This window comes from Chiloscyllium plagiosum, unplaced genomic scaffold (assembly GCF_037043375.1).
Source record: "Chiloscyllium plagiosum isolate Xiang-an unplaced genomic scaffold, Cpla_swu_hap1 HiC_scaffold_36, whole genome shotgun sequence".
NCBI classification, from domain to species: domain Eukaryota; kingdom Metazoa; phylum Chordata; class Chondrichthyes; order Orectolobiformes; family Hemiscylliidae; genus Chiloscyllium; species Chiloscyllium plagiosum.
The window spans coordinates 48530641-48558009 of NW_028270174.1; positions in this window are offsets into that span (position 1 = coordinate 48530641).

Consider the following 27369-nt stretch of genomic DNA (forward strand, 5'->3'; position numbering starts at 1 on the left):
AGTTTCAGTATTCTCTCTGGTCACAGAATTAGGTTTAGAAGTTTCAGTGTTCTCTCTGGTCACAGTACCAGGATTAGGAGTTTCAGTATTCATTCTGGAACTTCGGGTTTTCCCTATGAACAGCAATACTGTTTATCATCAATGTCGCTGTCTTAGACTTCTATTTGGCTGGATGTCATTTTTACCTGAGCCCTATGTGTGTATCATCGATTTCTGTTTATTTGTCACCTTATCTATTCATCCTATCCATCCCCCTTATGTTTTTATAAATCTCCGTAAGGTCACTCCTCTGCCTCCGATGCGCCAGGGAAAATTGCCCCAGTCTATTCAGCCTCTCCTTGTAGCTTAAACTCTCCAACCATAGCAACATCCTTGTAAGTATTTTCTGAACCATTTCAAACGTCACATCTTTCCTATGGCAGGCTGACCAGGATTGAATGCAGTATCCCAAAAGTGGCTTCGCCAATGTCCTGTACAGCCACAACATGACCTCCCCAGTTCCTATACTCAATACACTGATCCATAAAGACAAGTGTAAAAAAAGGCCTTCTTCACTACCCTGTCTACCTGTGACTCCATCTTCAAGGAACTATGAACCTGCACTGTAATGTCTCTTTGTTCAGCAACACTCCCCAGCACCCCACATTTAGGTAATTAAATCCTGCCCTGAGTTGCCTTAACAAAATGCAACACCTCACATTTCTCTAAATTAAAGTCCATCTGCCATTTCATGGCCCATTTGGCCCATTTGGCCCATCGGCTCAAGGTCTCGTTGTATTATGAGGTAACCTGCTTCACTTTCCACTACACCATCAATTTTGATGTCATCTGCAAACATATTTACCATACCTCCTATATTTTCATCCAGATCATTTATATAAATGACAAAGAGATCTAAGATACAGCTAATAGGGCTGCTGTCAACTTCAAATGCTGAGAGTGTAGATCAAAAACAGCAAATGCTGAAGTAGTAGAGACAGTGTATAAAGTATGGAACTCACCTCCAAAGCAATGTAAGTGCACTCTTCGAATAAGTCCACTGAACCTTTCACCTCACCAAGGAAGCATTTCTTGCTTGCTGATTGCTCAGCCCTTCCGATCCCAGAATTCTCCCGCCTTGATTTCCCTGCTGAGCTCCAGCAAGTTTAGAAAATTTGTGCGCACAAAATTAAAATGAGAATTCAGGGTTAACGAAGAACATGATTAGCAGTTTACTCTGTATTTCATGGGAGTTCCCATGTCCTACCGACTGCACTGAGGTTAATGGCAGATGTTCCTCACTTGAAATATTTCAGCTCTGGTAGTCTGCCAGCTGCTTATAAGCTCACCCACTGTTATTGTCAGGTTAAAAGTCTCCTCAAATCTCTCAACCCAACCTTCATTTTTTTCTGTAACATCTTTTATTTTTTTTCAACCAGTACAATACTTGCTCTATTCAACATTCTTCTTTTATTCTACTTGAATTCTGTATATATCATTCTAAATGTACACCCTCCATATTACATCTTTAATTTGTTGTGAAGAAGCATCTACTACCTCATTCACAATTTTATATTGTGTGTCCAATTGTGAACCATTTTTGTTAACTTGCAGTTTAGAGGAAAAATGTGGGAACAAGGCTTGGGTTAGAGGATTTTTCATTGTTCATGGAGCTTTGCTTTCATGTGCTCAACCTGGAAGTGATTTTTTTAATGTTAAATTCTTTTCGGAATACATTCTGTACTCTTCCAAAGCACAATCTGTACTCCCTCTCTGACAGTTATGGTATTGCATTTAACTGTGCAACCCTGCCACTATCTGGAGAATATGGCAGCTCCTAATTTCTAGATAAGTGCAAATATAAATTTCCTCACAATGCCAAGACTAACTGTTACATGGGAGAACATTTTTTTCAGTGCTAATAATGGAACAATAGAGCTTTCTTTTTTAGGAAAAGAATACTTTGATTAAAATTCCTTCAGAGGTAACATTAATTTAAGAATGAAGTATGTTAAAAGGCAAATTTAACAATGAGTTCAGGCTAGTCGAGTTTTTGGTTTTTGCTTTACACAGAAACCAAACTTGTTCTTGTAATACCACAAAGATTCTTATAAAACAAAGATTTAAAGTAGCATGAAATGGTGGAACTGCAAGGCATCTGTTCACTTTTTGTTTTTGTACAGCATCAACAGAGCAGAGCTCTATTTGTTTAAAATGCTCTATCATTACAAGTAATCGAAAAAAATACACTGTTCATGTTGCTCAATAGCACAGATAGAGAACAGAAGGTACATCCTGTAACCAGAACCATCTAGTTTCACTTAAATGTCACAAAACTGAGAAGCTCTTTGCAATAACTGTTAATTATCATACAATAGTAGCTCAAAATCCCCGTGCTACCTTGTAATTCTAACTTGTTCCTGCTGACTCTCATCAAAACCAACTTATCTGGTCCTACACAGCTCAGTCCTTTTCCCACAGTACATTCTAATTCCAACCCATTCACTACATAAAAAAGATATTCTTAAGTCACTGATGCTTTCTTTATGTCCATGATGTCTTGTTCTGACTCTTCCACCAATGGAAACAATCCTTTCCCTATCTACCAGCCTGGACTACCCACAATTTTGAATACCTCTATCAAATCTGCTCAACATCATTTCTTCCCCAAGGGGAACAAACTCAGCTTCTCCACTCTATCTCCATAACTGAAGTCTTTCACCCCGAGAAACATTCACATCAATCTTTTCTACATCCTCATCCAACAAAGCTCAAAATGGCATGTGTATTTTTACCCACTTTCTCAACATGCCCCCTACAGTTATTTGTGCTGATATACCCCCAAGGCTCTCTATTCCTGCACTCCTTTAGAACTGTGCAGAAATGCATTGATCTTGCCAAATAAATGCATAAACCATTGGGATGACATGGGTTCAACTCACAGAATGTAAGAACTTTTGGATCAGTGAACAACCTCTGACAAATAAGTTATAAAAATAAACCAAATAAACATACTACAGTCACTTCTTATTTATATATTTAAAGGAACAGCAACAACCAGTTGTTAAAACTGCATCAACATCCAACTGCAATGCATTAACATCCAACTACAACTTAATTGGTCTGGCAACAATCAAACTTACTACATAAGAAAATTGAAATCTTTATTAAACATTCCAATCAAATATCGTAGATTTTAACGACAAGTAAGACAATTAAAATCTGCATAAAAACTGCACAAGATACTTCTGATCATAACATTTATTTTGCAAGTCCGATGATAGTCTATCAATATCCCTTTCTTATTTTATCCTCAGTGAAGGCAGTTATATTCTGTGATGTCACAGATCCATCATGATCTCATTGAATGGTGGAACATGCTTAAAGGGGCTGAATGTCCTCCTCCTGTTCCTATGTTTCTATATGCTGGTTTTCACCGCGGCATTGTTAAAGGTGGGGATATTATGGAGCTTACTTCTCCTGTTAGTTGTTAATGTTTCACCACAATTCATAACTGGATGCGACAGATTCACCTAATCTGTCGGTTGTGAAATTGTTAGTACTGTCTATTGCATACTGCTGCCACTGTTTGGTCTATAAGCAAACTTCTTTTGTAACTTCACCAGGTCGACACCTTAGTTTTAAGTATTGCTGGAGGTACTTCTGGCTTGCCCTCCATAAACCTCCACCGACCTCCCTGCTTGATAATGGTAAAATGGAGTTTATGCCACACCATGGGGTTACAGATTGTATTGGAGGACAGTTGTGCTCCTGGTGATGGCTAGTTCACTTATCTGTCCACCCTGGAGGTTCCCTGCCTCCATTCCTGATGAAGGGCTTTTGCCCGAAACGTCAATTTCCCTGCTCCTCGGATGCTGCCTGACCTGCTGTGCTTTTCCAGCACCATTCTAATCTAAACTCTGGTTTCCAGCATCTGCAGTCCTCACTTTTGCCTAGATGGTTAGTTCATAGTTGACCAGTTTATGTTCTAGATCTGTCAAAGTCTCTTCTTTTTAGCAAGGTGGTAGTGCCACACAACATGGTGCAGGGTATCCTCAATGTGAACACAAGTTTTTATTTCCACAATGACGATGTGGTGCTCACCACTATTAGTAATACCATGGTGTGACCAGTAGATTGGTCAGAATCAGCTCAAGTAAGTTTTTCTTTCTTATTGGTTTCCCCCATCACCTGCTGCAAAACCAGCCTAGTCTAACTAATCAGCAGGAGGTTTCCTTTGCCCATGTTTGACTTGATGCCATGAGATTTCAGTGGTCCAGGGTCAATGTTGAAGGCTTCCTGAGCAATTCCTCCTGACTGTGTCTCACTATACCATCACCTCAGACGGATCTGTCCTGCCAGCGTGACAGGACATACAGATGGAGCTAAGAGGTAACCACATTACTATGTGTCTGAGGTCACATGCGGGGTAGATCAGGCAAGGGCACCAGATTTCCTTCTCTACACGGTATTAGTTTTCTTTACAACAATCAACAATGCTTATGTTTTTGCTATTATGCTACTCTTCTTAATTCCAGATTTCACCATCTGTCATAATAGAATTGGATTGCACGACTCCAGAACTGAGATTGGGAGTCTGGATTATTAATCACTACCCCTAATATGTTGACAGGTCATAAGGACCCAGTTTAAGGATGCAATAACACTGGAGATTTGAATGCAGTGATTCAGAGATCTGACTTTCAGTAACAATCCCCTTTGCCCTCTCTCTCTCTCCTTTTTCTGTGAAACCCATAGTATCAAAACCTGCGCTTGTAAACCGACTTGAAAAACTCATCATCACAAGTGGAGGATTCACAAACAGAGAATTTTACGGCACGGTGACTCAGTGGTTAGCACTGCAGCCTCACAGCACCAGGAACCCGGGTTCGATTCCAGCCTCGGGTAACTGCCTTGTGGAGTTTGTACATTCTCCCCGTGTCTGCGTGGGTTTCCTCCAGATGCTCCGGTTTCCTCCCACAGTCCAAAGATGTGCAGGTCAGGTGAATTGGTCAGGCTAAATTGCCCGTAGTGTTAGGTGCATTAGTCAGAGGGAAATGGATCTGGGTGGGTTACTCTTCGGAGGGTCGGTGTAGACTTGTTGGGCTGAAGGGCCTGTTTCCACACTGTAGGGAATCTAATCTAATCATCTAATCTAATCTAATCTTTACATCTATATAACCACCTTCAGAAAAGTGAGAAGTGAAATTGGCAAACCACAACTAATACAGGGATGTACCTCAGTGTCAACATTGCATATCAACATAATATTAGGTGCATTATTAAATACTATTGCGTTAAGTATAAAGATTAATAAATCTTTACGTGTGGTCCAATCCTGAACAACTATCTCACTTTCTACCTTAATTATTTGAGGTTGGATCCAAAGACAACCAGATTTCTAAAATAATGAGAAACATCATTGACACAAGATGATAATTGTGTGTGTTAAGGCACAAATCTTTGACGTGTTGGAGAATCTCTCTGATATGATGAAAATGGCAGAAGTAGTCTGAAATCACAAGTTGCTGAACATATAAATTCCCATTTCCACAGAGGCAGGAATTGAAATGGTTTAAATCTCAAGGATGTGCAGCTTCTGGAGGCAGCTAACAATTTATTGCATAGAATCCCTACAATGTGGAAACAGGTTCTTCACCCAAAAACTCCACACCAAACAGCACCTCCAAAGGGCAACCCACCCCCTCTACCCCATATTTAACCCTGACTAATGCACCTAACCTACACATCCGTGAACACTATGGGTAACTTAATGTGGTCAATTCACCTAACTTGCACATGTTTAGACTGTGGGAGGAAACTGGAGCACACAGAAACAGACCAGCTCAGAGCTCTGCCAGAATCTGTTCTTAATATATTTCCTTTGGATTACAATGGTACCCTTTTGGGGCGGGAGGCATGGAGTTCAGGTGGCCTTTGCTGATGTCTCAATTGGCCTTGACTGCATGGTCTTCGGGAATGTTAATTGTACAATTGATTGTACAAGTGATTGTGCAAAAAAAACTCTTGGAACTGATAAACCTCTTGAGAAGAGTGAAGACCTATCAAAAGCTATCACAACCTATCAAGAAGTGTCAAACTAATCGGGACTATCAAGACATTTCAAAGCAGAGGAAAATCACCTATACAGTGTATTCAAAAAACGGATACCCAGTCCGCCGATTTCTCAGCAACAAACCACAACAAGCAGACAAAACACATCCAGAAACCCTAGCCACTCTCCCCTACATCAAAGACATCTCAGAAATTACTGCCAGACTAATCAGACCTCTTAGCATCATGGTAGCTCACAAACTCACCAACACACTAAAACAGCAGCTAATGAACATGAAAGACCCTATACAGACAACTAGCAAAACTAATGTCATTTACAAAATACCGTGCAAGAACTGTAACAAACACTACATTGGACAAAAGGGCAGAAAACTAGCCACCAGAATATATGAACATCAACTAGCCACAAAAAGACAGGACCCACTCTCACTAGTATCTTAACATACAGACGAGGAAGGACACCACTTCGACTGGGACAACACATCCATCCTAGGACAAGCCAAACAGAGACACATGCAAGAATTCCTAGAAGCATGGCATTCCAACTGGAGCTCTATCAACAAACACATTGACTTGGATCCCACTTACCACACCCTGAAAAAAAGAACAGGAAATGACATCACCACAGGAAATGATTCCACCAACCCAAGGAAACCTAAACATATAAATAAAAAGCGGGCCATACCACCAGTGCTTCATCCGGAGGCTCACTGATGATGTTACCTAATATGATGACAAGACATCTGAAAATGAACCTTCCAGCTCCGTGAGCAAACCTACATTCAGAACATTTCAAAATGTGTTTTTCTGAATGTGATAAAGTAATATAATTTATTTTTTCTGCCCAATTCATATTAGTACTTGTCCATACCAGATGAGTGGAGATGGTGGTAAATGAAGGGGAAGAGAGTAATGGGTGGAACTAGGCAGTAAGTTGGAATTGTGGTATGAGGATGGGTACAAGGCATTAAGTGGCATGAGTTGACATGCATGGGGAAATAGGAAGTGTGTGGGGTTGAATGCACTGTGAGGGGTGAGGGCTGTTGGAATGTTTTATATTTTATTCTTTTGTCTTAAATATTTGACCACAGTGCTGTAGTGCCTCAACCCTTTCTGGTTTTCCCAGCCCACATTTCAATCCAGCCTGCCTCCAGCACCAAGAGTGGGGAATATAGGCAATATGAGGTTATACAGAAAAATTATGGACAGGTAATATTGACCTAATGGCAAAGTTCTAAAAAGAGTATCAGGATGGAGAGACTGGTGTGCATGTGCATCAACCTTTGAACTTATCATAACATATTGAGAGAATGGGTTAGCAAAATTTATGATACCTTGAGATTAATGAATTGAGGTACTGAGTGCAAAAGCAAGTAAGGTATGAGAAGCCTTTATAAACCTTGGTTAGGTTACAACTAGAATATTGCATTGGAAATTCCAGTCACCACACTTTATGAAATTTGGGAGAAGATTTGTAGCTCAGGTGCTCGTTGTTGTGGTTCTGTTCGCCGAGCTGGAAATTTTTGTTGCAAACGTTTCGTCCCCTGTCTAGGTGACATCCTCAGTGCTTGGGAGCCTCCTGTGAAACGCTTCTGTGGTGTTTCCTCCGGCATTTATAGTGGCCTGTCCCTGCCGCTTCCGGTTGTCAGTTTCAGCTGTCCGCTGTTGGGTCCAGGTCGATGTGTTTGTTGATGGAGTTTGTGGATGAGTGCCATGCTTCTAGGAATTCCCTGGCTGTTCTTTGTTTGGCTTGACCTATAATGGTAGTGTTGTCCCAGTCGAATTCATGTTGCTTGTCATCTGCGTGTGTGGCTACTAAGGATAGCTGGTCGTGTCGTTTCGTGGCTAGTTGATGTTCGTGGATGCGGATCGTTAGCTGTCTTCCTGTTTGTCCTATATAGTGTTTTGTGCAGTCCTTGCATGGGATTTTGTACACTACATTAGTTTTGCTCATGCTGGGTATCGGGTCTTTCGTTCTGGTGAGTTGTTGTCTGAGAGTGGCTGTTGGTTTGTGTGCTGTTATAAGTCCTAGTGGTCGCAGTAGTCTGGCTGTCATTTCAGAAATGCTCCTGATGTATGGTAGTGTGGCTAGTCCTTTGGGTTGTGGCATGTCCTCGTTCCGTTGTCTTTCTCTTAGGCATCTGTTGATGAAATTGCGTGGGTATCCGTTTTTGGCGAATACCTTGTATAGGTGTTCCTCTTCCTCTTTTTGCAGTTCTGGTGTACTGCAGTGTGTTGTGGCCCTTTTGAATAGTGACTTATAACAGCACACAAACCAACAGCTACCCTCAGACAACAACTCACCAGAACGAAGGACCCGATACCCAGCATGAGCAAAACTAATGTAGTGTACAGAATCCCATGCAAGGACTGCACAAAACACTATATAGGACAAACAGGAAGACAGCTAACGATCCGCATCCATGAACATCAACTAGCCACGAAACGACACGACCAGCTATCCTTAGTAGCCACACACGCAGACGACAGGCAACATGAATTCGACTGGGACAACACTACCATTATAGGGCAAGCCAAACAAAGAACAGCCAGGGAATTCCTAGAAGCATGGCACTCATCCACAAACTCCATCAACAAACACATCGACCTGGACCCAATATACCGGCCACGACAGCGGACAGCTGAAACAGACAACTGGAAGCGGCAGGGACAGGCCACTATAAATGCCGGAGGAAACACCACAGAAGCGCTTTACAGGAGGCTCCCAAGCACTGAGGATATCACCTAGACAGGGGACGAAACGTTTGCAACAAAAGTTTCCAGCTCGGCGAACAGAACCACAACTTTATGAAATATATGAGGGTCCTTGAGAAGGTGTAGGAATGAGTTATAAGAATGGTTGGAGGGACCAGAGCTGGATGGTAAGATTTGAGAAAGCAGGGATTGTTCTCTTTGGAGCAAAGGAAATAGAGGGGGGAATTGAAAGAGGATTGCAGAATTATAACAAGTTCAAATAAGGTACCATTAGCTAAAAGCACAAAGACTATGGAACAATAAATTCAGAGGGGATTAAAGAAGAATATTTTGTATGCAGCAAATAATCATGACTTTGAATGCACAATACATGAGGGTGACAGAAGCAAAGACAATCTATGGTTTTGAAATGAAATTGCATGGACAATTGAAAGAAATTAACTTGATGTCCCTGGGGAAAGCCAGAACATTTTTTAATTCATTCGTGGGGCGTGAGTGCCAGCATTTGTTGCCTCTCCCTAGTTGCACTTAAGAAGGTGGTGGTGAGCTGCTGCCACTTAATGAGCTGTGAGTTGACCCACAATGCTTTAGGGAGGGAATTCCCAGATTTTGAGCCAGCAACAGTGAAGGAATGGCGATATATTTCCAAGTCAGAATGGTGAGTGGTTTGGAGGGGAGCTTTGATGTGGTGGTGTTCCCATGTATCAGCTGCCCTTGACTTCCAAATGGAAACGGTCATGAGTTTGGAAGATGCAGGGTAAGGATTTTTGATAAATGTCTGCAGTTTAACTTGTAGATCATACACATTGTTGCTACTGAGTGCCGGTGGTAGAGGGAATGGATGTTTGTGAATGTGAGGCCAATCAAGCGGGCTGCTTTGTCCTGAATGATGTCAAGCTTCTTGAGTGTTGTTGAAGCTGCACCCTTCCATGCAAATGGGGAGTATTGCATCACACTCCTGATTTGTGCCTTGGAGATGATGGACAGACTTTGAAAAGTCAGGAGGTGAGTTACAAGCTGCAGTATTCCTAACCGCTGACATGCTCTTGTAGCCATTGTGTTTTGAAGTGCAAGCCTTTGTTTAAAGTTTATAAATAGTTGTTTAGCATTTGATGAAAATAAAGGATTTTGTAAAACATAGTTGTCTATTTAAAATTTAATTTTTAACTGTTTAATATTTAAAATTGCATTAAAACTCACATTACCAGAAGTCAAATAAGAATTTATTCAACCTACATATTTGCAATTAATTTTGCAATATGGGAAGATGCAATGTCAACCTTTGGAAGTTACGAAAACAAAACATATTTCAAAGATCTAGATTCAAATAGCAAATGAGATATAAGTTTTAGTCAGTTTTATTTAATTAATGAAGTAATAAACTCATGAAAATTGATCCTTAACTTTGTTAATTTAGTTTAATGATCTGGATGCCACCATAGTGTCATGGAGTCATAGAGTCATAGAGGTATACAGCATGGAAACAGAATACTCAGTCCAACTAGCCCATGCCAACCAGATATTTTTAATTAATCTAATCACATTTGTCAGCACTTGGCCCATACCTCTCTAAACCCTTTTCTATTCATATACGCATCCAGAGATGCCTTTTCAATGTTGTCATTGTACCAATTTCCACCACTTCCTCTGGCAGCTCATTCCATACATGTACCACCCTGTGTGAAAAAGGTTGCCCCTTAAGACTTTTTAAAATCTTTCCCTTCTCGCCCTAAACCTCTGCCCTCTAGTTTTGGACTCCCTGACCCCAGGGAAAAGACCTTGTCTATTTACCTCATCCATGCACCTCATGATTTTATAAACCTCAGCCTCAGATGCTCCAGGGAAAACAGCCCCAGGCTATTCAGCCTCTCCCCATAGCTCAAATCCTCCAACTCTGTCAAAAACCTTGTAAATCTTTTCTGAACCCTGTCAAGTTTCACAACATCCTTCCTATAGGAGGGAGACCAGAATTGCACACTATTCCAAAAGTGGCCTAAACAATGTCCTGAACAGATGCAACATGACCTCCCAACTCCTATAGTCAATGCTCTGACCAATAAAAGAAAGCATACCGAACGTCTTCTTCACTATCCTATCTGCCTGTGACTCCACTTTCAAGGAACTATGAACCTGTACTCCAAGGTAGCTTTGTTCAGCAACACTCCCCAGAACCTTACCATTCAGTATATAAGACCTGTCCTGCATTGCCTTTCCAAAATGCAGCACCTCACATTTATCTAAATTAAACCCCATCTCCATTAAACTGTATGGTGCCAGAAATGTATATGACAAACGACACTGGTAAAACAATTGTAATGTCATTGCTCACCATTGTTACCCTGTTCCATTGATAGCAACTTCAGCCGTCTCCACACCTGACACAAACACAAACACTGTTAATCGTGGGAATCTATAAAATTACTGTCAGTGATTCCCCCGTCATCTATAAGAACATAAGAACCAGGAGCAGGAGTAGGCCACCTGGTCCTTCGAGCCTGGTCTACCTTTCAATAAGATCATGGCTGATCTTTTCATGGTCTCAGCTCCACTTATCTGCCCTCTCACCTTTGACATTTCCGCCACCTCCAAACAGACCCCATCACCAGGGATATATTTCCCTCCCCACCCCTTTCCGCCTTCCGCAAAGACCGTTCCCTCCGTGACTACCTGGTCAGGTCCACGCCCCCTACAACCCACCCTCCCATCCTGGCACTTTCCCCTGCCACCGCAGGAACTGTAAAACCTGTGCCCACACCTCCTCCCTCACCTCTATCCAAGGCCCTAAAGGAGCCTTCCACATCCATCAAAGTTTTACTTGCACATCCACGAATATCATCTATTGTATCCGTTGCTCCCGATGCGGTCTCCTCTACATTGGGGAGACTGGGCGCCTCCTAGCAGAGGGCTTTAGGGAACATCTTCGGGACACCCGCACCAATCAACCACACCGCCCCGTGGCCCACATTTCAACTCCCCCTCCCACTCTGCCGAGGACATGGAGGTCCTGGGTCTCCTTCACCGCCGCTCCCTCACCACCAGACGCTTGGAGAAAGAACGCCTCATCTTCCGCCTCAGAACACTTCAACCCCAGGGCATCAATGTAGACTTCAACAGTTTCCTCTTTTCCCCTTCCCCCACCTCACCCTAGTTCCAAACTTCCAGCTCAGCACTGTCCCCATGACTTGTCCGGACTTGTCCTACCTGCCTATCTCCTTTTCCACCTATCCACTCCACCCTCTCCTCCCTGACCTATCAACTTCATCCCCTCCCCCACTCACCCATTGTACTCTATGCTACTTTCTCCCCACCCCCACCCTCCTCTAGCTTATCTCTCCACTCTTCAGGCTCACTGCCTTTATTCCTGATGAAGGGCTTTTGCCCGAAAAGTCGCTTTTGCTGCTCTTTGGATGCTGCCTGAACTGCTGTGTTCTTCCAGCACCACTAATCCTGAATCTGGTTTCCAGCATCTGCAGTCATTGTTTTTAACTCCAGAATCAACCTAGTGAACCTCCTCTGCATCGTGTCTAATGTTAGTGCATATGGGCAGCACGGTAGCATAGTGGTTAGCACTGCTGCCTCACAGTGCCAGAGACCAGTGTTCAATTCCTGCCTCGGGCTACAGTCTGTGTGGAGTTTACACATTCTCCCTGTGTCTGCATGGGTTTCCTGCGGGTGCTCCAGTTTCCTCCCACAGTCCAAAGATGTGCAGGTCAGGTGAATTGGCCATGCTAAATTGCCCATAGTGTTAGGCAAAGGGGTAAATGTAGGGGAATGGGTCTGGGTGGGTTGCTCTTTGGAAGGTCGGTGTGGACTTGTTGGGCCGAAGAGCCTGTTTCTACACTGTAAGTAATCAAATAAGCTGCACTGTTGTAATTTTAGCAGAGGGAAATCAAATAGAAATCATTGCACCGTTGTGAACTTCTACATTGTAACACTATGATCATTAGGACACAGTTAAAACTATTGTCAAAGTTACACGCGGTTCAGCTCTAGTGGTCAGTCACGATGCAGATGTGTAGTGATTTCTACCTGCTTCCCAGCAGAGTTCCACCAAGTCTTGTGCTTTTGATTTCAGCTGAAGGTGTGCCACTGGAGGACTGCCTTCAGCTCAGAGTCAGGTAAGGACCTTGAATGAGTTAAAACGATTCCTTTCATCTACTTTTCTCTCGACAAAGCTCTTCACCACCCACTGTTCCCTCAAATCTGCTTCCCCAAACTGTTCCCCATCACCACCATAGGTGAAGGCAGGAGGTATTTAGGGGTCAGGGTGAGGAGATTTGGGTGTCAGGATGAATGGGATTGGGTGATTATAGTGGGCTATAAAGACAGAAATATTTAAGCTGCTAGGAGTGTTTTTTTTAAAAATATTTTTATTGAAAGAAGATTTTTGAGCTTTATTTTACAAAATTACAAAATTAATACAAAATAGTGTATCCACTTTACAATATAATAACAATACCAATATAAAATTAAGAAAACTAATTACTAATCTACTGTTCAAATTACCAAAACACAAAATAAACTATAGGAAAGAAGACTCTATATATAAAAAAATCACAGTATCATACATTACTAACAATAACCAAAAAGAGAAAAAAACCCAATATAAATAAATAAATACACATTCAAAAAAAAGTCATATCAAATCATAACAAAACCCGTATTTCTACGGGATTTTTCCTCCTGGGGGCCCCTGAACCAACCAGCACCATCCTCACAGCTAAGCAAAGGCCCTAAACAGTATGGCCGCTACATCTGCATCAGTGTAGTTCAAATAGGGCTGCCATGTTCTATAACATAATTCCATTTTTTGGTGCACCATATTCATAAGGAAGTCCAGGGGGATATATTCCATAACTATCCTGTGCCGATTTGAAAGTCCTGGGGGACTTTCGGATACCCAATTTACTAAAATATTTTTCCTCGCACGAAAGGAAAGGATAGCGAATAGTTTCTTCCCGTATACATCTAGAGAAGGGACATTTGGAAAACCCAGAAGAAGAGACAGTGAGTCCAACCCAGTCTCCATTCCCAAAATCTTTGCCAAGGCATTCGCTACGAATTTTATGGCATGTCCACAAACAATGAGTGAGAGTACCAACTTCTATCTTACATTTAGGGCGCACTGGAGATGCTCCTGCCTTGAACTTTGCGAGTCGCTCTGGTGCCATGTGAGCCCCATGAAGTATCTTCAATTGGATAGCCTGAGTTCTGTTACAGATAGAGATCTTCCTGGCATTTTCCCAGACATCCTCCCACATCTCTAAGGAGATTTCCATCCCTAATTCTTGATTCCAGGTTTTATATAACTGTTCCATGTCCTTCGATGCCTTATTACCTAGGAAGTGGTAGACAGTACCCATCGGCTGAAGCACTCTCCTTTCCATATCTAATTTGTAAGGATTAGTCATCAATGTGGTCTTTTTTTTGTATGCAGTCTCATTCTTGAAAATATCGAAAAAGTCCTTGCTGGGCAACCCGAAGTTCTGACGCAACTGTCCGAAGGACATCATGACCTCCCCATCGAATAGATCTCCCAAACAGGAGATACCTCTGGACTCCCAAATTTTAAATCCAGCATCAGTCAGGCCTGGCTGAAATCCCAACGTTCCCAAAATTGGGGTGAAAGGGGAGGTTTTTTGTAAATTACCCTCATCATCCTCCAAGCTTTGATTGTATTTAATACAATTGGATTTTTACAATGATCTGTAATTACTCTCATTTTATCCATAAATAATAGATTGATGAGGGGACATTTTGTTTGGGAAGCTTTGATATCCAACCAGATTGATTGTGTGTCACAAGAGACCCAATCATCCACATATGATAATAGAGGACTCAGTTGGTACTTCCTAAAATCCGGAAAATCCAGTCCTCCCCTTACTTGTGGAAGCTGCAACGTATTTAATTTAATAAGAAGCCGCCTATGATTCCAAATAAAAGAACCAAGCCAACCATAAAGCTTACACAGCATCTGTCTCGGTAATATCAAAGGAAGCATTCTCATGGGGTATAATAGGCAAGGGAGAATATTCATCTTGATCAAAGCTATTCTTCCTAGCCAGGATATCGGGAGATCTGCCCAACGATGGAGGTCCTGCCTTATTTTCTCCAATAAATGCATATAATTAGCTTTATATAGCCGACCAAATACCAGGGTAATAAAAATACCTTAATAGAGAAAACCTCCCAGTGACCACCGAAAGGGGAATCGGGATCCATTCAGAAAATTGGATATGCTGGTAAGACCTCCTAGCAGCATGGCCTCTGATTTCATAAAATTAATTTTGCAACCTGAGAACATTCCAAATAAATTAACCACTTGAATTAAGCGAGGCACAGATGTCAATGGGTCATTTAAGAAAAGAAGGACATCGTCCGCATAGAGAGTGATTTTATGCTTACCCGATCCTACCTCTGGGGCCGGGTCAGTTCATGTAGCTTCCTCCAGCGGTTCGATCACTAATGTAAATAGTAGTGGTGAAACAGGGCATCCTTGACAACAACTTCAGCCAACACTAAAGCTATCCGATCTTACACCTTTGGTAATCACCGCTGCTTTGGGGTCATTACATAATACTGCAACCCATTTGGTAAAGGTCTCTCCAATACCAAACCATTCCAAAGTATAAAAGAGATATGGCCATTCTACCCGATCAAATGCCTTCTCTGCATCTAGGGAGACCACTAATCCCAGTATCGCTCTCTGCTGGCAGACCTGTACCATGTTTAACACTCTTCTAATGTTATTAGTTGACCTGCGACCCTTAATAAACCCTGTCTGATCTTCTTTTATAATGAATGGTAAAACCCTCTCCGAGCTTAATGCCAACATTCTTGAGATATTTTTAAAGTCCACATTCAATAATGATATAGGTCTGTACGAAGTACAGTCGTCTGGGGCTTTTCCTTTCTTAAGAATGAGAGAGATATTTGTGGGCAGCTACTCTGACTGTGTGAGTAATTATACATATCTATATGTGGTCCGGCCAATTCGTCTATAAATTCTTTGTAGAACTCAGCCTGGAATCCGTCTGGTCCGAGTGCTTTACCACGCTGGAGCTGTCTCACCGCCTCCTGGACTTCCTGGATTGTCATGGGGGTGTTCGAAAGTGACACCTGCTCCAAGGTTAGGCCCGAGAGGGCCAGATTTTTTTAAAAAGACTCCATCTTCGTTGTTCTTTCTTCACAGTCCTCCGACTTGTACAATTTGAAATAGAACTTTCTAAAGACTGCATTAATCTTTTTAGGATCACAAGTCAGGGTACCAGCACCCTCTCAAACAGACGTGATGGATTGGGGAGTCTTTTTCTTTCTGGCAAGGTACGCTAGGTACCTGTCCAGCTTATCACCGTATTCAAAAAATCTCTGCTTTGCAAATAGTATCTCCCTCTTTGCTGTTTGAGTAAGTGCGGTATTCAAAGTTGTCCTGAGGGCTGTAATTCGCTGTAGTTTAGTAATGGATGGCCTATCAAAATACATTGACTCAGCTGTCTTCAGGTGAGCCTCGAGCAGATGCTGTTGTTTTTCCTTCTGTCTTTTCCAGGTCACAGAATATGAGATAACCAAGCCAGCGCATATGACTTAGCAGTCTCCCACATCACCGATGGGTCACTGGCCATGCCTGAGTTGATATCCCAGAAAGTTTTAAATTCCTGCAAGAAATATTTTATGAACTTACTATCCTTCAACAGGAAAGTGTCCATACGCCAATGTTGGGAACCCATCTCATCATCACTAGTCTTAACCTCCATATCCACTGCTGCATAGAACATAGAACATAGAACAATACAGCACAGAACAGGCCCTTCGGCCCATGATGTTGTGCCGAACATTTGTCCTAGCTTAAGCACCTATCCATGTACCTATCCAATTGCCGCTTAAAGGTCACCAATGATTCTGACTCTGCCACTCCCACAGGCAGCGCATTCCATGCCCCCACCACTCTCTGGGTAAAGAACCTACCCCTGACATCCCCCCTATACCTTCCACCCTTCACCTTAAATTTATGTCCCCTTGTAACACTCTGTTATACCCGGGGAAAAAGTCTCTGGCTGTCTACTCTATCTATTCCCCTGATCATCTTATAAACCTCTATCAAGTCACCCCTCATCCTTCGCCGTTCCAATGAGAAAAGGCCTAGCACACTCAACCTATCCTCGTACGAACTATTCTCCATTCCAGGCAACATCCTGGTAAATCTCCTCTGCACCCTCTCCAAACCTTCCACATCTTTCCTAAAATGAGGCGACCAGAACTGCACACAGTACTCCAAACATGGTCTTACCAAGGTCCTGTACAGCTGCAACATCACTTCACGACTCTTGAATTCAATCCCTCTGCTAATGAATGCTAATACACCATAGGCCTTATTACTAGCTCTATCCACATGGGTGGCAACTTTCAAAGAGCTATGAACATAGACCCCAAGATCCCTCTGCTCCTCCACCTTACTAAGAACCCTACTGTTAACCCTGTATTCCGCATTCTTATTTGTCCTTCCAAAATGGACAACCTCACACTTGACAGGGTTGAACTCCATCTGCCACTCCTCAGCCCAGCTCTGCATCATATCTAAGTCCCTTTGCAGCCAACAACAGCCCTCCTCACTATCCACAACTCCACCAATCTTCGTATCGTCTGCAAATTTACTGACCCACCCTTCGACTCCCTCTTCCAAGTCATTAATAAAAATTACAAACAGCAGAGGACCCAGAACTGATCCCTGCAGAACTCCACTTGTAACTGGGCTCCAGGCTGAATATTTACTATCTACCACCACTCTCTGACTTCGACCAGTTAGCCAGTTCTCTATCCAACTGTCCACATTTCCCTCTATCCCATGCCTCCTGACTTTCCGCATAAGCCTACCATGGGGAACCTTATCAAATGCCTTACTAAACTCCATGTACACTACATCCACTGCTCTACCCTCATCCACATGCTTGGTCACCTCCTCAAAGAATTTAATAAGACTTGTAAGGCAAGACCTACCCCTCACAAATCCGTGCTGGCTGTCCCTAATCAAGCAGTGTCTTTCCAGATACTCATAAATTCTATCCCTCAGTACACTTTCCATTACTTTGCCTACCACCGAAGTAAGACTAACTGGCCTGTAATTCCCGGGGTTATCCGTATTCCCTTTTTTGAACAGGGGCACAACATTCGACACTCTCCAGTCCCCTGGTACCACCCCCATTGACAGTGAAGATGAAAAGATCATTGCCAACGGCTCTGCAATTTCCTCTCTTGCTTCCCACATAATCCTAGGATATATCCCGTCAGGCCTGGGGGACTTGTCTATCCTCAAGTTTTTCAAAATGCCCAACCCATCTTTCTTCCTAACAAGTATCTCCTCTAGCTTACCAGTCCGATTCACACTCTCCTCTTCAACAATACAGTCCCTCTCATGGTCAGAAATAGTTATATTACCTATTTTACAAAACAATATCGAATTCAGAAAGGTCGAGGGGACAAAAAAATATTGATTCTGGTATGACACTTGTGTGGGTTAGAGTAAAAAGTAAAATCTCTACTCTCAGGGTGAAGACACTCCCACACATCTATCAGACCCAACTCCCTATTCAGATCACCCAGCTGCCTAGATCGCAAAGATATACCCATGGAGCTCCTAGGTATCCCATTCACCTCGGGGTCAATAATACAATTAAAATCTTGCCCTAAAATTGTGTGACGCACCCCGAGAGCCACCAACTCTGTTACAAATTTAAAAGCGTGTGCCGGGGGGGGGCAATAAACATTCAAAATCCTGTATTCCTCTCCATATATTAGGGCTGTAATTAATATACACCATCCAGTGTCATCTTTTATCTGGATTAGCATTTGGAAGAGAAGATTCTTCTGGATAAGAATGGCCACTCCACTACTTTTTGAGCTGAAAGATTAAAAGAACACCTGGCCAAACCTAACCTGCTGCAGCTTCAAATGCTCCTTATCAAGTAGATGTGTCTCCTGTAGAAGGGCTACATCAACCCTTTCTTTTTTAAGACTTGATAATATCTTTTTCCTTTTAATTGGTGATTGGCTCCCCTTGACATTCCAGGTGCATCATTTAAACAAATGACTAGTCATGATCGTTCAAGCAAGTCTGAGACCCCCCCAGGAGGAAGAACCTCACTCAAAAGGCATTGAGTAGAGACCATAAACAATTCACATATAAAAACAACCTTTAAAATAACTAAATCAAAACAGCTAAGAACTACTCCTAAAAAAAAAGACATAATTAAAAGGAGATTTTCCCCTTGTCTACAGGAGGCACTCCTACCTTTCAGTAATCCTTCCATAACACCTCCAGCTCAAGCCAAGCCCTCAGCCCAGACATTACAAAGTAAAATAAACAAATGCCAATATCTTATAATACAAGAGTTAAAAGAGGGCAACCAACCCAACCAGTCCATATTATTACCCAGGCACTCTTAACAAAACAGCAACATAAAATAAGCTATATAAAATTACAATCCCAACAAATATTAAGGAACAAAAAAAACAACTCAGAAACATCCACCAACAAGTAGATAAACCGAGCGAGTTATAGATAAGAGTCAGAAGAAAGAAGAACCCCCCCGAGGAAGGATGGAAAAGAGAAAAGAGGAAAGAGGAGGAGAAAAAAGAAAAGGGGTAAAATAAAGTCATTATCCATATAGTTCAAGTCCATCAGTCTATTTGAGAGCATCCAAAAACTCTTTTACTTTTTCCAGCGATCTGAAGTTATACACAGATCCTCCATGACTGAAGCGCAGCTTTGCCGGGTATCACATGGAATATTGAATATTTAATTCCCTTAAACGCTTCTTTACCTCATCAAATGCCTTCCCCTTGCAAACCACAACTGGAGAAAAATCCTGGAACAGCATTATTTTGGATCCCTTGTATACCACGGCTTGGGGATCCTACCCCAAAACTCAGAAGACCTCCAGCAGCATTGTTTTTCCTATAGTGCTGAAGTCAGACTAGAACCGGGCGGGGGCGCTCATCCAACCTGCGCACAGCAGCCCAGTGGGCCCGCTCAACCCGCACTCGGCCCAGTTCAGACTCTAGCTTCAACAGCTGTGGGAGCCATTGCTCCAAGAAATCCACAAGCTGGCCTTCCTCCTCCCGTTTGGGAAGGCCCAGCAACCAAATATTTTTCCAACGACCTCAAATATGTTCTTCTAAGGCCCAGATGTGGCATTCCAGAGCCCGGACCTGACCTACAGAGGTTTCAGCAGCGATCTCAGAGGCCGCGGCACGTTGCTCCGCCCTTCCAACACACTGCCCGAATTTCTCGATCTATCGGTCATGCTTCTGCAGCTCGACTGATATTGCATCCCACCTGGACCAGGTCTCTTCAATCGACATGTCGATCTTCTCTCGGAGCTTAACAATCTCCGAGATCAGGCTCGCCTCTGCAGGTAAGTCCCCTGGGGCGGCCGCAGACGTCTCTGTTGCTGCGGGATGGGGAGAGGGGTCCCTGCCTGTTGTGATCCTTTACCTTTGGTCATTTTAAAATGTATCAAACTCCTAAAGTTTGATGCTGAATGACCAAAGGTGCTGGGAAAAGGCTATTTTTAGTAGTTTAGAAAGTGAGGGTGGGTAGGTACCCCACTTTGCCTGGGTCCTGAGCAGAGGTCAGCAGACTCAGACCTACTGGGTCGCCGCCATCTTGAACCTCCCTGCGAGGAGTGTTTTGACACTTCTGATTTAAAGGGTTGTGTTCCTGAGCAGACTTAGCCTGCCCGGGACTAACCTAGCTTAATCTTCAAAATACTGTTTTGGGGTACATGTAGGGCAATGTCTAATTATTTTAATCATTGCATACCGCCAGGGTAGTGAGGCTTGAACCCTGATCCAAATCTAGGGACACTACCACTGCATCACAAGAACCTGGGCACCTCAGTGTGAAATGTGGTATACAGAGAAGCTACTTATATTGCATGTTTTCAATGCCATCTTCAACAGAGGTTTATCAGAGTCGGTCTGAATGTTGACTGGATTCAGAGTCATATAGATATTCAGCATGAAATCAGATCCTTCGGTCCAATTTGTCCATGCTGACAGATGTCCTAACCTAATCTAGATTTACCAACACTTGGCCCATATCCTTCTAAACCCTTCCTGTTCATATACCCATTCAGATGCCTTTTAAATGCAGTAATTGTAGCAGTCTCCACCACTTCCTCTGGCAGTTCATTCCATACATGCGCCACCCTCTGCATGACAAAGTTGCCCCTTAGATCCCTTTTATATCTTTCCACTCTCACCCTGAACCTATGCCCTCCAGATCTGCACTCCTCTACCCCAAGAGAAAATATTCAAGAGTCGAATGAATTGGTTTTCTATCTGTTGCTCATTCCAATAATCACAATGTCTATGATTTATTTTCTTCCGATCTCTAAGAAACGTGTATGTCTAATTCTGCTTATTCTAAATTGCTTGGAAAATATTTGAGAATGTTGCTGATTTAAATATGAAAAAGCCGCAGTAACATTCATTGATTTTTTTTGTTCCAAAAAGCATAGATCGAAAAATTCAAACACATAAAACCTTATCTCACATGCTATAAGCCTGAAAAAATATCAATTTCTGTTTAAGTAAAATAAATAAATGAATGCCACTTCCTATTATTCATTAAATTGCTGATTTCCTAAACGTGTAACTAAATATTGTAATTTATCTAATATTTTATATACTTTGATCAAAGTGAATACTTAATTATTGTTCAGTTTATGAATTGTTTAAATATTGTTTTGACTTTTCCACTCAACTATTGATATTGAATGTAAGATTGAAATGCTTTCAAAATATCGGAATGTGTTCATTTGAAAACTGACTTTGCATATCTCTCACTTATCTCACTTATTGCATGATGGTTTCAGCGTGTTTCACACAGCAATCCTGGTAGATATCGAAAATTGCTTGATTTTAAATAAGATATTTCACAAATGATTATAAACATGCTCCTAATTCACACAAAATATCACAATGCTTTTGAAATCAATGCTCACATTAAAAAAAGCACAAAAAGAGATACAAAGATCTTCATGATCTTTAATCTTAAGGTCTTCATGACCTTAAAGAATTGTAAGTCATTTTCTAATTGCCCTCAGTTTGTATACCTGACATGGAATGTATATTAAAGATGTTAAGACTGTGCAATCATACTCAGTGGTACTTCATTGTCTACAGGAATAGTGCCAGTAGACTGGAGAATAGCACATTTTCAAGAAAGGAAGTAGAGATAACCCTGGTAATTATAGACCAATGAGCGTTACTGCGGTTGTGGGTAAAGTGTTAGAAAAGGTTATAGAGATAGGAATTATAATCATCTAGAGAGGAATAAGTTGATTAAGGATAGTCAACATGGTTATATCAACCTTATTGAGTTATTTGAGATGGTGATCAAGCAGGTGATTGAGGGTAAGGTGGTAGATGTGGTGTAAATGGATCTCAGTAAGGTGTTTGATAAGGTTCCCTACTTTTAGATTAGATTAGATTACTGACAGTGTGGAAACAGGCCCTTCAGCCCAACAAGTCCACACCGACCCGCCGAAGCGCAACCCACCCATACCCCTACATTTACCCCTTTAACCTAACACTATGGGCAATTTAGCATGGCCAATTCACCTGACCCGCACATCTTTGTGACTGTGGGAGGAAACCGGAGCACCCGGAGGAAACCCACACAGACACGGGGAGAATGTGCAAACTCCACACAGTCAGTCGCCTGAGTCGGGAATTGAACCCGGGTCTCTGGCGCTGTGAGGCAGCAGTGCTAACCACTGTGCCACCGTGCCGCCCACTAGATGTTGCATTTTAGATGTTGCATGTAATACAGAAGCATGGGATTGAGGGTGATTTAGCAGTTTGGATCAGAAATTGGCGAGCTGAAAGAAGACAGAGGGTGGTGGTTGATGGGAAATGTTCATCCTGGAGTTCAGTTACTAGTAGTGTAGGAAGGATCTATTTAGGGGCCACTGCTGTTGGTCATTTTTATAAATGACCTGGATGAGGGCATAGAAGGATGCCCTCCTCCCACAAGCCACATGTTATAACATTATCCACAACTACAAAATACTCAATATGCACAACCAATACAGAACCATAATCAACAAAGCCAAAAACAATCCTTCAGATCATTGTTGTCAAGTTTGACATCAACAACTCTTCACAGTTCCATAAACCAATCAGCAGCCTCTTGGTGCTTGAATCTCATTTTGTACGAAGGCTCTCCAGAGCCAGCCACTTTCAAACATGTCACCCATCCCCACTCCCATTCATTGCTTGAACAAAGCTCACATCATGGATTTCAGTAACATGCTTTTAAAAGAGCTTCCTCAGACCCTCACTGCAAACAGTTCTTTTCCCAGTTAGTCCACAGTTTAAAGAAAATTAAAATTTGTGTTGTTTTACAGAAGGTAGTGTTTTAAAAAAGTGCAAAAGCAAAGCCTGAGGGCTGATCTCTGTCTTCAAAGATGAGTTATGACAGAAGAGTGGCGAATAGTGGACGTTAAAGCACAGAAAGGAGTTGTCTCAGAGAGATCTTTAAAAAACATATTTCAGGTGAGGTAAGAATGCATCTAAAATAGATACATTTTGTCAGAGAAATTTGCCCAATAGGTTAGAGATCACAAAACACAGCTCGAAATGAAATTGACAAACAGTTTATTGCAAGCGATATTGCTGGAAGAGAAATTGACTAGGCTGACACAGAACTGACAGTCTGCACAGGTAGATCAGAATTTCTCTTCCCAGAGCTGAAGATGGGACCAGTTTTATAGTAACCCTGCAAAATGACACTGATTAAGGAATGGGAAACTACAATGTTTCTGGAAATGGAGTAATTTAGTTGCAAGGATGCTAATTAGTTTATTGGATGAATGCCCTGTTCCTACACACAATGCAACATCCTGACAGTAACAATGGTTCCATTCCTCTTCACAGGTAGGTGTTAATATCTCTTCTGAAGTGGTGAGGTGCTTCCATTGTTTTGTTCCTGGAGCTGTCCTAGCTGATGCCTGTCTATCTGTCCTGCTGTTTGTGTGGCTTTGGTATTGCTGGATTTGAAACTGACCTTAGAGCTTTGAGATGTCTGTGGTGGTCCGTCATGTCCGTGGGACCTTAAAGTGTATTCCTTTGTCTGCGTGCTGTCTGATTCAGTTTGTGAGTTACTTGGGAATTCTGGGTGTTCTGGTACAATTTGGCCAATATTGCTTTTGTGGGCCTATTGTGGTTTAGCAAATCTTTTCCCACACATTTGAATCAGAGATTTGCAGGCAAGATGGTAATGGCATAATAAGCGGCATTTAAAGAAGAGCTATTCAGGCATCGCTCCTAGAATATCCACTTCACACCTGCTTAAACAATTAGAAAACTTAGGGTTTGGGCTACCTTCCAATTCTTTTAATCTTTTAAGTTAAATTAGTTCTTAAATCTCCAAAAGAGAAACTTCCAGGATCTTATCAAATGCTTCTCAGATTGGGGCTTGTTGTTGTTTTGTGGAGACTGACTGATTAGTTTTAAAACACATGAACCGCTTAATTCCATCTTATTTTTGGTTACTCATTGGTCTACTTTGCCCCGGTATTACAAGTGGGAAATGTGTACACATTTCTGTTGAGACATACACTAAGTTGGAACAGGACTTAAATAAGGACGTTCATACCTGTTTGAGGTCTTCTCCTCAAGCTTGATTAGCCCTAAGGCAGGCCAAGCACAAAGTGTGCATTGTCATCTCCAAGGAGGCTGCCTGTTTATGTACAGATGGTGATGATGACTTAATATTGCTACATCAGAGCCTTCTGGCTGCCAGTCCTGCTGTCCTGTTGGCTACAACCTCTCTTCACTGCTAATCACTGACTGCATCCCCTACCCCTTACAGCTGGACACAACCCTCCCAAATGCTGCTCACTGCATCCCTCACTGCAAGGCTCATCTCTTCACTCAGGCAATGGGCAATGAGTGAGCTGACAGGTCAGGCAGCAAGCGCTCTTTCTGAGCACATTATTTGGTCAACCATTTGTTAGTTCATTTCAGGGGCATCTGTTTCACTGGTGCTTGGGCAGTATAGTGTTGCAAGTGCAACAAAATCATGTACTGACAAGTCTCTATTGTATTCCATATCGTTATGTCCACTGACTTCAGTGAGCCATGCTTAAATGTTTGACTGCAGAACATTTCTGCACATATATTGGTGCTGTGCCACCTGGTGGTGCCATTGGCAATAAACACAGCTGTCAATAAAATGACCCTTTTATCTGCATGCATTATAATAAGCAAGCTTCCCAAAAGGTACTTGTAGTTAATGCAGAACCTAGAGCAGGAATAATGTTCCTCCATATTTACATTTCATGAATGCTTAACACTGCTATCAATCCCTGGCCTCCTAACCCCTAGCCAGCCAACTAGCCATCCCAGCTCACTTAACTAGGGATCACTGATCAATGACTAACAGTTGCAAATCTTGATCTTCTCTTTTCTGCCCGGCCATTTGTGCTATTGCTATCTCCATTGTACAGAGGCCCCACACCAATATCAGGATGCCAGAGGTCTCTCCAATCATGCGGAAGATTCCACTTCTAATTGTACATCTAAAACTAGAGATTCCCAAAAGTCTCATACAGACATCAAAATAAATCAATTACCCAAGTGGACTATTTATCTTCTCATTGATTATTTCTCACCTGTGCTAGGTAATATCAAAATCACACAGAGGGTGACTACTCATTGGGAACTTCAAGAGTAAATCACCAGCTGCAAGGTACTTTCAGATATCCTGAGGCCATAACCCTTATATAAATGCAAGTTTATTTTTCTTTTTGTTAATCATCCTGCAATAAGACTGACTTGACAAACTTATCCTCTTTTGTGAACGTGCTCCTAAGGACTATGTTTGTCTTCTGTTCTCTTAATGTAAGGTTTTCCAGTGTAATTATCCTCTGTTTAAGAAACACTTTGATTACCCAATCCATGGTACTTCCCAATGATGCATCTCCACTTGCATCAATCTTTGTCTACGCTATGTGGCCTTTCTCCTGAGTCTAAAAGGTGGTAAATAAGTAATACACTTATATTGTTTTTTCTGTGTACTAATTTCATTGAGACCTTAACACATCCAGATGGCTCTACGAAAAGAAGATAAGAAACAGCATATGCATACTTATTATGTTTTCTCATTAATGTGCATTACTATTCATTTAGAATGACATTTTCATCCAGAGCGATTATTATGACCAGGTGAGAAAGAGGTAAACGGACTTTCGTCTTTTCAATCTCCTCAGCAAACATTTTAGGTTCATTTTAGCACAAGGCTAAATCATACTGTAATTAAAAATTATGTAAATAATTCTTTACTGTAACAACACTGCTATATTAATGTTATCTTGAGTTACAAAACGAACATGTTCATTGCCTGCTATTTCTGAGAAAAATATAAAAATGTAAAGTCAAGTAAGCAGCCTTTGTGCAGTCACTCAGACTTTCATACAGATACACAGATACAAAGTTAAAATATGATGGTATTAGTCAAAATGATCACACCTCTGATGGGCCATGCAGGAAGTGTTGCTGATTGGTTACATTGCCCTTGGACAAAATGTTAATTTTAGCTGAGACTTGCTTTTATTTAATTTTTATGAAGCTTGCCAACCTATGTGTACTTGGTGATCCCTGGTATCAGTTTAAGAAAAATTTTTAATTCACTCATAGGATTTGGGCATCACTGACTGGGCATATATTACCCAAGCAGTTGCTTGATGGTGGTGTGTTACAGTTCATTCAGGGAGTCCATGTTGCACTGGCAACATTCCCTTTACTCCACGTTATGGTTTGTAGCAATGGATAGTCAGAGGCTGCAACAAATGACTGAATAGGAATCTCGCCCACTCGCACTGCCAGCCCATGGCATGTGTTGGAAGAGTCTGCAGCCAGATGAACACGCTTATCTTTCTCATATCCTATGGTGGAACGTGAACCGAGAACATCTGACTCAGCCAATATGACACAAGACCTCCCTCAGAAACTAATTGGACTAACTTAAAATTAACAATAAGTCAGATATAGGAAGCTATGAACACAGTTGGTTTAATTCAGTTTGCAACTTTCTATCAGAGTCTTAGTTTTACTTAATTCATGGGATTAAGTGGAGATGCATCATTGGGAAGTACCATGGATTGGGTAATCAGCCAGCATTTATTCCCCATCCATAGTTGCCCTTGAGAAGGTGGTGGTGAGCTGCCCTCTTGGACTGCTGAAGTCTTTGTGCTTTAGGTAGATTCACAATGTCTTAAACAGGGAATTCCATGATTTTGACCAAACAACACTGAAGAAACGACGATGCATTTACAAGTCAGTAGGGCTCAGGGAGAAACTTGAGATGGCTACATTCCCACATATCTGCTGCCCTTGTTCTTCTAGGTGTAGTGGTTGAATGATTGGAAGGTTATGTCTAAGGATCTTTGTTAAATTTCTGCAATTCACTTTGAAAAAGTTATAAAGAGGATTGATGAGGGCAGAGCGGTAGATGTGATCTATATGGACTTCAGTAAGTTATTCAACAAGGTTCCCCATGGGAGACTGGTAAGCAAAGTTAGGTCTCACGGAATA